General features: G+C 48.7%; 1 pseudogene; it reads right to left on the reverse strand.

Moving 5' to 3' along the window:
- Positions 1–3,690, reverse strand: LOC118720253 (annotated as a pseudogene).
- Between the last annotated feature and the right edge of the window lie 6,234 nt (positions 3,691–9,924).

The following is a 9,924-nucleotide window of genomic DNA, read 5'->3' on the forward strand; positions in this document are numbered from 1 at the left end:
TTCTTTTTTTTTTTTTTTCCCCCTGGGGAGTTGTGAGGACGTTTTGTTTGTTTGGTTTTGGTTGGGATGTTTTTAAAGAGCATCATACAGATATTTATATATATAAATTATTAATGTGGGGCAGGGGCAAGGGGCATACATTGCAGAGGGGGCGCGCACACAGGGATTGGGTAGAGGCAGTGGTGGCACACGATGCTACGCAAAAACAGCCACATCTAACAGATGAAATAATCACACCAACGGGGCGGGCGGGGGGTGGCCACGGGCTGGGCATGGGAGAGGGAGAAAGCAGGGGGACAAAAAGAGGGACCTGGTCCAAGATACTGTGCGCTTCTGCCCCCACCCCCGCCACCTCTCCACCTCTGCACACCACAGGAGCCTCTGTTTCCCTTCTGTCTCTTCCTCCCTTCCTCTGCCCAGCTGCTGAGGCCCTGCAACTGAGCAGCGCCCCTTCTCGCTCTGGTGGCAGGCCGGGAGGGAGACTTCCAAGATCCAGATGCACACTTGGGTGTTCTCTTGATTGCAGGCTTACAGTGGCTTGTCACTTTCCTTTTTCAGGTGACTGTAGTAGTCCTCCTGGGCAGGTAGCGGCACACTGTTCAGTGGGTGATGGGCATGCAGCCACTGCTGCTGTTCCAGCGCCAGGTGCTGCAGCTCGGTGGACTGTACGACTGTGCGTGCATGGCCTGCAGTTGGTGAGCTGCTGACATTGGGGCAGAGAGGGCAGCTGGCAGGTCCTGGTAAGGAGCAGCAAAGAGCCGGTGACGAAGAACTTCATTCTCGTGCAGAGGGTAAGGAAGAAGGGGGTTGGGGAGGGTCCCAGCTGGGTAGCGTATCCGGGTAAGGTGAGACCCTGAGGCCAGAGGGTCAATGAGAGGGTGCACTGAGGCAGACGCTGCATGGATGGCATCCTGCTGGTGAAGGTGCAGGTGAGAGTGGATGTGGGAGTGCTGGTGGTGATGGGGGGTCACATTGAGCATCTGCAGCCGGGCCAGTGGGTCATTGCCCAGGGCTGCCACCCTTTCTGCATGCTGCCTCTCAGCTGCCAGACGCTCTGCGTAGGACATGTCAGGCCGCAGGGCTGGCCCTGCAGCCAGTGCCAGACGTTCTTTCTCCAGGGGCCCCAGACTCAGATGAAAGGGGAAAGGGTGCAGGCCAGGGGGGCCAGGCTGCAGAGCTAGGCCTCCATGTCGGGGGAAGGGATCCAGGCCGGGCCCAGGAACCCCATGTAGGGGTTCCAGCTCACTGGGCTTCACCTCAAAGCCAGGCTTGAGGCGGTCACGGAGGTCTCTTTCTCCGGCTTCCCACTCCCTCTCCCAGGCTGCTGGGTCACTGCTGTACAGGGCTGGGACATTGTAACCCAGGAGTCCTGGGTCTACTGCCCCCAGGGGCACATAGAACGGATGGTTGCGATTGCCAGGAGACATGACGTGACCCCGGTTTGTATTCCTGGGGGTGGGGGGGTGGCGGTCTTGTAGGGTCCTGGGGACGGAGCCCTCTTCCCATAGGGCGCGGCCCCCCGGGGAGGGGGGGGGAGGCCGTCTTGTAGCCTGCTGGCAAGGACGCCACTGTGGCGATGACTGTGGAAAGTGTGGCCGAGGAGGTGGTGACTGGAGGCGCTGGAGGGAAGGGGTAGGGCGCCCCTTGGGGGCCCTGGGAAGGAGAGGGGTATGAACACGGGTAGGACTCTTGAGAGGAGGACGATGAGCTGGAGGAGGAGGAAGAGGTTGGGGAGCCACTGGGGCCTGCCTAGCTGTAAGTCACCTGGCTGTGAGGTGCTGGCAGGTGCGCTGGCCCTGGTGGGTAGGGCCTCATAAAGCCCAGGGAGGGAGACATGGCATAAAGGTGCGCATGGTGGGCATTGCTGCTCTCCAGGGGGTGGGGATATGCCCCGGGGGGAGGGGGCCCAGAGTTCCCATGATGCTGCTGCTGTTGCTGCTACTGTTGTTGCTGTTCCTGGTGGTGATAGTGATGTGCTGGGACTGGTGGGTGGGCAGTGGACTGGCCTCCAGTAAGAGGAGGGAAGGGGCCAGGTTGGGCATTGTTGGCTAAGAGGCAGCCATAGGGAGGGGGTGGGGGGGACCCTGGCTCCACACAGCCTGAGATGGGAGAGAAGGCTGAGTGTACTTGGGTGGCTGATTAGAGACAGAGAGACTTGTTGGGGGAGGGAAGGAGTGGTGATAACTGGGCAGCGCCTGGGAAGCGGGGTACTGGGAGGCAGAGGAGGACGAAGAACTGGAAGAGGAGGCTGCTGCAGAGCTACTGCTGGAGGACGAATAAGGATACCTCATTGACGGGGCTGGGGCAGAAGAGGAAGCAGGGGGCAGAGGGTGGGGTGAAGGAGCAAGAGTGGGGCCCTTTTCTGGGCCAGGAGGAAGTCCACCCATACCCTGGCCCATGGCGGGGGGAGAGGGCAGATGCCCAGGTAGCGGCTGGGCTCCCAGGCCAGGAGGAGAGGCTGATGCATTGTTAAGGGGTCCCAAAGCAGGTGGGGGAGGCAGGTTCGGAGTCACATGTGGGAAGGTGGCTGGTGGAGGAGCAGAGGGTAGGTTTCCACCCCCACTTCCCCCCCCCCCAGCATTTGATAGCTTTGTTGTGGGAGCACCACCAGCCCCAGAGCTCGATATTGAAATGGGGGTAGTGGGTGGGGGTGCTGCTTACCGCCACTAGGGGGCCCCACTGAAGAGGCAGCTCCTCCCCGCTTGGGACCCATTGGGGGTCCAGACAAAACTCCACCAGCACCCCCTGGGTAGAGCTGTGGATGAGGGGTGGGGCCCCAGGAGGAGCCTGGAACATTCGAGATGGGGGGGGGGCCTCCATGGGAGCATGATATCCAGTGGGTGTCACAGAAGAGTGGGATTCAAAACCAGGCTCTGGCTGTCGAGAGTTGCCATCTGGCGGTGGAGGGGACGGAGGGAAGAGTGGAGGAGGGTGGTAGGGACAGGGCTGGGCCCTTGGACAGGCCAGAAGACGAGTCGGAGTCATTCTCCACGCTTCCAGGGCTGTAGTTGCTGGGGGACGTGCTTCGGTTGTCCTGGTCTATATCCCTCGGGTCACTGCTACCGTCATCATTGAGGCTCCGCCCATCTAAACTGTCCAGATCCGAGGGGGACTGTGGCCGGGGGAGCTCCTCCGTTTTGGTCTTTGGTGCATTGGTCTCTTCACTTTCACTCTCCGGAATCTCCTCACTCCGGCCCTGCTTGCTGACCTTTGAGGTGGAGGCTTCCTCTACTCGTGCCTTCTTGGCTGTCTGCCTAGACTTCTCAGCTTTGCCCTCACTGCTGGACGTGCTGACCCTCCAGGGGAGGCCCGGGCCCACGATCTCAATTCTTCCCGGGGCCCAGGGGCCTCTTTCTTCCGTCCACTCCTCATTGACATTGAATCTTTATTCTGTCGTGTCTTCATTCTTCAGGCTGTGGAGACCCCATTCTCCTCGGCCTTGGCAGCTGAATACAGAAACTTCTCTGCTTCACCCCAAGTTCCCCACAACTGTGGCCTGGGAGGCAGGAAGCAGGATCTCCAAGTTTCCAGTGTCTCAGCACCTGGAACTTGCAGGATCTGTTTTCACTGAGGCCTGGCGGCAGCTTGGGGCAGCGGGCTGGTTCCCAGCGGGTTCGGGGCTCCGGCGCCTACAAGGGGGGGGGGGGGCGGCAGCTCCCCGCCCCCCTTGCCTCTTCCCACTTCATTTGCCGCCGCAGCAGCGACCCTGACCCCCCCCCCCCTCAGGGCGGCCCCCATTCCCCTCCCGCCAGCAGCCCGCCGCGGTGCTAACCCGGCCCGCTCTCCTGTCCCTTCCCCGGCCCGCGGAGGCCTCGCCCACGGCGCCCGCCGCCCCCCCTTCCCCCCTCCCGCTCCTCCCCAGGCGGCCCCAATAGGGAGCTGGGCGGCCCGTCTGGGAAATCGCACAGGAAAACTACATTTAGTTCTTTGATCCAGTATGAATTCATTTTTGTATATGATTTAAGGTAAAGGTCCACCTTCTTCCCTTTGCATGTGGATATCCAGTTTTCCCAGCACCATTTGTTGAAAAGACTGTCTTTTCCCTCATTGAGTAGTTTTGGCAAGCTTACCGAAAATCATTTGACCATATATATGAGGATTTTGTTCGGGGGGGGGGGGGGGGGGGGTTTCTATTCTACTAGGGGGGGGGGGGTTGTCCTTCATCCTAGTCTGCACTCTCTCCAATCTCTCACCCTGATCGGGTCTAAACGTGCAGGCTGTTTCCAAATCTTAGCTAAGGGGTGCATATATCCTTTCTGATTGGTGTTTCTAGTTTCTTGGGATATATTCCTAGAAGTGGGATCACTGGGTCAAATGGCAGTTCCATTTTCAGTTTTTTGAGGAAACTCCATACTGTTCTCCACAGTGGTTGCACCAGTCTGCATTCCCACCAGCAGTGCACGAGGGTTCCTTTTTCTCCGCATCCTCGCCAGCACTTGTCGATTGTTGATTTGTTGATGATAGCCATTCTGACAGGTGTGAGATGGTACTGCATTGTTTTATTTGCATCTCTGGGATAATTAGTGATTTTGAGCATGTTTTCATATGTTTCTTGGCCTTCCTTCTGTCTTCTTTTGAAAAGAATCTATTTAGGTTTGTGACCCATTTTTTTTTATTGGATCAGTTATCTTCCATTTGTTAAGTTGTATGAGTTTCCTGTAAATTTTGGAGATTAAACCCTTATCAGTGTTAACATTGGCAAATATGTTCTCCTATACAATAGACTTTCTTGTTGTTTTGTTGATGGTTTCTTTTGCTGTGCAGAAGCTTTTTATTATTATGTAGTCCCATTTGTTTATATTCTATTTAGTTTCCATTGCCCTAGGAGCAATATCGGTGAATATATTGCTTTGGCATATGTCTGAGATTTCATTGCCTGTGGATTCCGTCTAGTATTTTATTGTTTCCTGTCTTATGTTAAAGTCCTTTATCCATTTTGAGTTTATTTTTGTGTATGTTGTAAGTTGGTAGTCTAGTTTCATTTTCCCCCCATATATCTGTCCAAGTTTCCCAACACCATTTATTGAAGAGATTGTCTTGACTCCATTGTATGTGCATGCCTCCTTTGTCAAATATTAATTGAGCATAGTTGTTTGGGTCAATATCTGGGTTCTCTATTCTATTCCACTGGTCTATATGTCTGTTCATGTGCCTATACCAGGCTGTTTTGAGAACAGTGGCTTTGTAATAAAGCTTGAAATCTGGTATTGAGATCCCATCCACTTTGTTCTTCTTTCTCTGGATTTCAGTAGCTATTCAGGATCTTTTTTTTATTCCAGATGAATTTTTGGAGAGTTCTTTCTAGGTCTGTGAAACATGCCATTGGTATTATATTTCAATGGGGAGTGCATTGAATCTATAGATTGCTTTGGGTAGTATGGATATTTTAATGATGTTGATTCTACCAATACATGAACATGGTATGTTCTTCCATCTGCTTATGTCTTCCTCTGTCTCTTTTTTCAGCGTCCTGTAGTTCTTTGCATATAGATCTTTTGCCTCCTTAGTTAGGTTCATTCCTAGGTATCTTAATTTTTTTGGTGTGATGGTAAATGTGATTGCCTTTTTAGTCTCTCTTTCTGTAAGTTCATTATTGATGTATAGAAATGCATAAATTTCTTGACATTAATTTTGTATCCTGCTACATTGCTGAGTTTATTTATTAAGTTTAATAGTTTTTTAATGGAGTCTTTCGGGTTTTTTATGTACAATATCATGTCATCTGCAAATAAGGACAGTTTTACTTCTTTTCCAGTTTGGATGCCTTTTATTTCTTCTTCTTGTCTACCCAGAATGGCTAATACTTCCAGTACTATGTCGAATAGGAGTGGTGAGAGTGGGCATCCCTGTCTTGTTCCTATTCTTAGGGGAAATGGTTTTAGTTTTTGTCCATTGACTATGATGTTGGCTGTAGGTTTGTCGTATATGGCTTTTATGATGTTGAGGTATGATCCTTCTATTCCCACCTTGCTGAGATTTTTTTTTTTTTTTTTTTTATCAAGAAAGGGTGTTGGATTTTGTCAAATCCTTTTTCTGTATCAATTGATATGACTATGTGGTTTTCATTTCTCAACTAGAGGTCTAGTGCACAAAATTCATGTATGGGGGGGGGGGGGGGCGTCGCTCAGCCTGGCCTGCACCTCTTGCAATCTGGGACCGCTGGGATAGGACCTAAAGTGGCAGACAGACATTTCTTTCTCTCAATCTGGGACCACTGGCTCCTAATCACTTGCCTGCCTGATTACCCCTAACCATTCTGCCTGCCTGCCTGATCACCCTTAACTACTCGCCTGCCAACCCTATAAATATACTAGAGACTCAGTGCATGAATTAATGCATGGGTGGGGTTCTCAGGGTGGCCTGCAAGGATCAGTCCAAAACCAGCAGTCCAGTGCCACCTGCTACTCTTGCCTGCTGCTCCTGCTCATTTTGGCTCCACTGTATCTTCTGTGGGTCCTGATCGGGAGAGGCTTGTGCTATCATAGTGGCACTAGCCAACTGTGAGCTCTACATCTTGACACCCATCCTGAGGGGGGTGGGGGTAGGGGCGGGACGCAATCAGCACTCTGGGCGAGTTGGCAGTATGATGCCCTTGCTGGCCCGGGATCCAGATCCGTCCCACTGATGTTCATGCCAGTTTGGGAGCCACTTGATCAATGCTTTTTTTTTTTTTTTTAATATATTTTATTGATTTTGTACAGAGAGGAAGGGAGAGAGATAGAGAGTTAGAAACATCGATGAGAGAGTCATTGATCAGCTACCTCTTGCACACCCCCTACTGGGGATATGCCCGCAACCAAGGTACATGCCCTTGACCAGAATCGAACCTGGGACCCTTCAGTCCCCAAGCCGACACTCTATCCATTGAGCCAAACCGGTTTCGGCGATCAATGCTTTTATATTGTTTCTTCCTTGCAGAGTGTCTAGGGTGGTGAAGCAACTGCAGTGCCCCAGGCTGACTTCCAGGAGATTGTTGGTGCTATTGGGATCATGCCAGCATTGCTGGTTTGTTGGTGCCTGGCCCATTCTCCGGAGATTGGACCTAAGAGGAACACTGAAGGAGTGAGTGGCTTCAGACTTCCACTGAGAAATTTGCTGATAATTTTATTGAGGATCCTTGTACATAAAGAGTTGTTTTTTTCTTGCTTCTTTCAAGATTCTCACTTTGGTTGTTGAGAGTCTGATAATAATATATCTTAGTGTAGTCCTCTTTGGGTTATCTTACTTAGAGTTCATTATGATTCTTGGTTCATTGTAAATCCATGGTTTTCCTCAAATTTGGGAAGTTTCAAATAACCTCTTTGCCCCTTTCTCCTTCCTTTGTCTTTTAATCTTCTGGAACTCTCATAATGCATATATTGCTTGATGATGTTCCATAACTTTCTTAATCTCTGTCCAGTTTTTTCTTCATTCTATTGTGTATGTTTTTTGCTCCCAAAGCTCCATAATTTCAAATGATCTGTTTTTAACTTTACTGATTATTCCTGTTTGCATCTACTGTTGAACCCCTTTAATGAACATTCCAATTCAATTATTATATTTTCAACTCTAGAATTTCTGATTGGTTCATTTTTATATTTTTATCTCTTTGATGTTATTCTACTTTTTAAAGTAGATTATTTTCCTTATTATTTCAGTTCTTTGTGTTTTCCTTTGGCTCAGAGCATATTTAAAACAGTTGTTTTAGTCTTTGTCTCATAATTCTGATTCCTGTGTGTTTTTTTTTTTCAGGGACAGTTTCTGCCACTTTACTTTCTTCCTTTGAATAATTTCTTGTTTCCTTGTATGCTTTGTGATGTTTGTTTGTTTTCTGAAAATTTGGCATTAACAAATAGTTTTCAGATAGGCTCTGTGCTGAGGAAAACATTTACTAATTGACAAGGATAGCTGTGTGCCTTGTGATAAGCCTTATGTGGCATCTCAAAGTCTTCTTCTGAGCCAAACCGGTTTCAGCACAAATCCTTGACTTGATTATTGCAGTCCTCTAGTCTGCTGTTAGGTCTCTTTAAAAAAAAAAAAAAAAAAAAAAAAAAAAAAAAATATATATATATATATATATATATATATACACACACACACACACACACACACACACACACACACCGTATTTTCGTATTTTTCGGACCATAAAATGCACTTTTTTTCCTCCAGAAGTGGGGGGGAAAAGTCCCTGCGTCTTATGGTCCAAATATAGCCTACACATATACTTTAAAAAAAAAAGGTTTTTTTACTTGCCCGGCTCTGTGTGGTCTCTGTGTGCTTGCCCGGCTCTAAAATGGTTCTAAATGCTGCTGTTTACTTTACAGGGTTGATTACATGTGTTTATGACTGTGATGTTGGGTTTTAATGCACATAAAATATTTTAGGACACTATTTGTTTCAGAATCTTTTTTTCTTCATTTCCCTTCTCTAAAAACTGGTGTGTCTTATGGTCCGAAAAATACGGTGTGTGTGTGTGTGTGTGTGTATATATATCAATATATATATATTTCATTTCAGTCAGTGTATGTTAAATTTCTAGTTGGTGCTTTTTCATATCCTCGAGGGTCTTGCTATATTTATTGGCCTTTTCTAGGACATTCTTGAAAAACCTTATAACTGTGGTTTTGAACTCTCTATCCAGTCTTTTGCTTTCCTCCATTTCTTTCATTTGTGATCTGTTTCTTTGTCTCCACATTTTCACTGCTTCCCTGAGTTAGTAGAGTAGCTTTGTGTGGTAAGTGTCCTATAAGGCACAGTGCCTCAGCCTACCCAGTTACCTGAGGTGGAAATTCTTGGTGCACCCTTTGTGGGCTGTGTGCTCAGCCTTGTTGTAGTTAAGTCTTGATTATTGTTATCACTGGGAGGAATTGACCTCTAAGCCAATTGGCTGTGAGGATCAGCTGTGTCTACTCTGGGATAACTTCTGTGCTGGAGACACCCTTATGGGTTAAGACTTACAAAATTGCAAAAGCCTCTGTGCTCGGCTTGGATGGGGCGGAGTTTCAGGGTGGAACAGGCAGCCTTGGTTTCCTGTCAGCCCTGCCCTATGAGCCCCTGGTTCTCAGTGTCCCTCAGTAATTGCTGCAAGCACTTCTGAGAGAAAGCCGTCCTTGAGTTTCACCTGCTGCCAGACAGTCCAGTTTCTCCCTGAATGAGTCTGTGTTTCAAGAAACTCACCTGGAACTGGAGTTCAGCGCAGTCAGGAGCTTCCTTCTCCTTCCCGCTTTAGAAAGCCAGCCACACTCTCAGCCATCTATGCACTGAGCAGTCAGTCCTCTGTGCACGCACTCCTCTGGACCTCTGCCTTCCACAGCTCCCAAGTCTCAGTGTGCTTTCTCTTTTCCTAACAGTCCAGATTCCCCCCGAATGAGTCTTGTTTCCCCAGAGTCTTGCTCAGGACTGGAGTTCAGTGCAGTCAGGAGCTTCTGTCTCCCTCCTGCTTTAGAAAGCCAACTACACACTCAGCTGCCCATGACTCAGCCACTTGTCCTCTCTGCTCGTGCGTCTCCATACCTCAGCCTTTTGCAGCTCCTCTGCATTCCTCTTTCCTTCTAGTTGTAGAATTTTCACTCAGCCAGCTTTTCTGTGGTTCTGGATGGTGTCTGTTTTGTCTTTTAGTTGTAGTTTTAATATTGTTGTGCGAGGCAGCAGTTTAGGTGTTTACCTATGAAGCCATCTTGGTTTCTCCATGTATCCATTATTTGTAACTGCTCCTTTTTTATGTTGTTTACATTCTCACTAAGATTCTTTAAGAACTCACTAAATTATTTTAAGTTCTCTTTAAGTTCCTTAAGCTTCCTTATAACCGTTGTTTTGAATTGTGTATCTGATAGCTTATTTGCTCCCATTTCATTTAGTTCTTCTGTTCTTTGATTTGTGACATGTTTGTCTTCATATATTGGTTGCTTCACTGTGTTTGTTTCCATGTATTAGGTAGAGCTG

The sequence above is a fragment of the Pipistrellus kuhlii genome, unplaced genomic scaffold (assembly GCF_014108245.1).
Source record: "Pipistrellus kuhlii isolate mPipKuh1 unplaced genomic scaffold, mPipKuh1.p scaffold_m20_p_16, whole genome shotgun sequence".
NCBI classification, from domain to species: Eukaryota; Metazoa; Chordata; class Mammalia; order Chiroptera; family Vespertilionidae; genus Pipistrellus; species Pipistrellus kuhlii.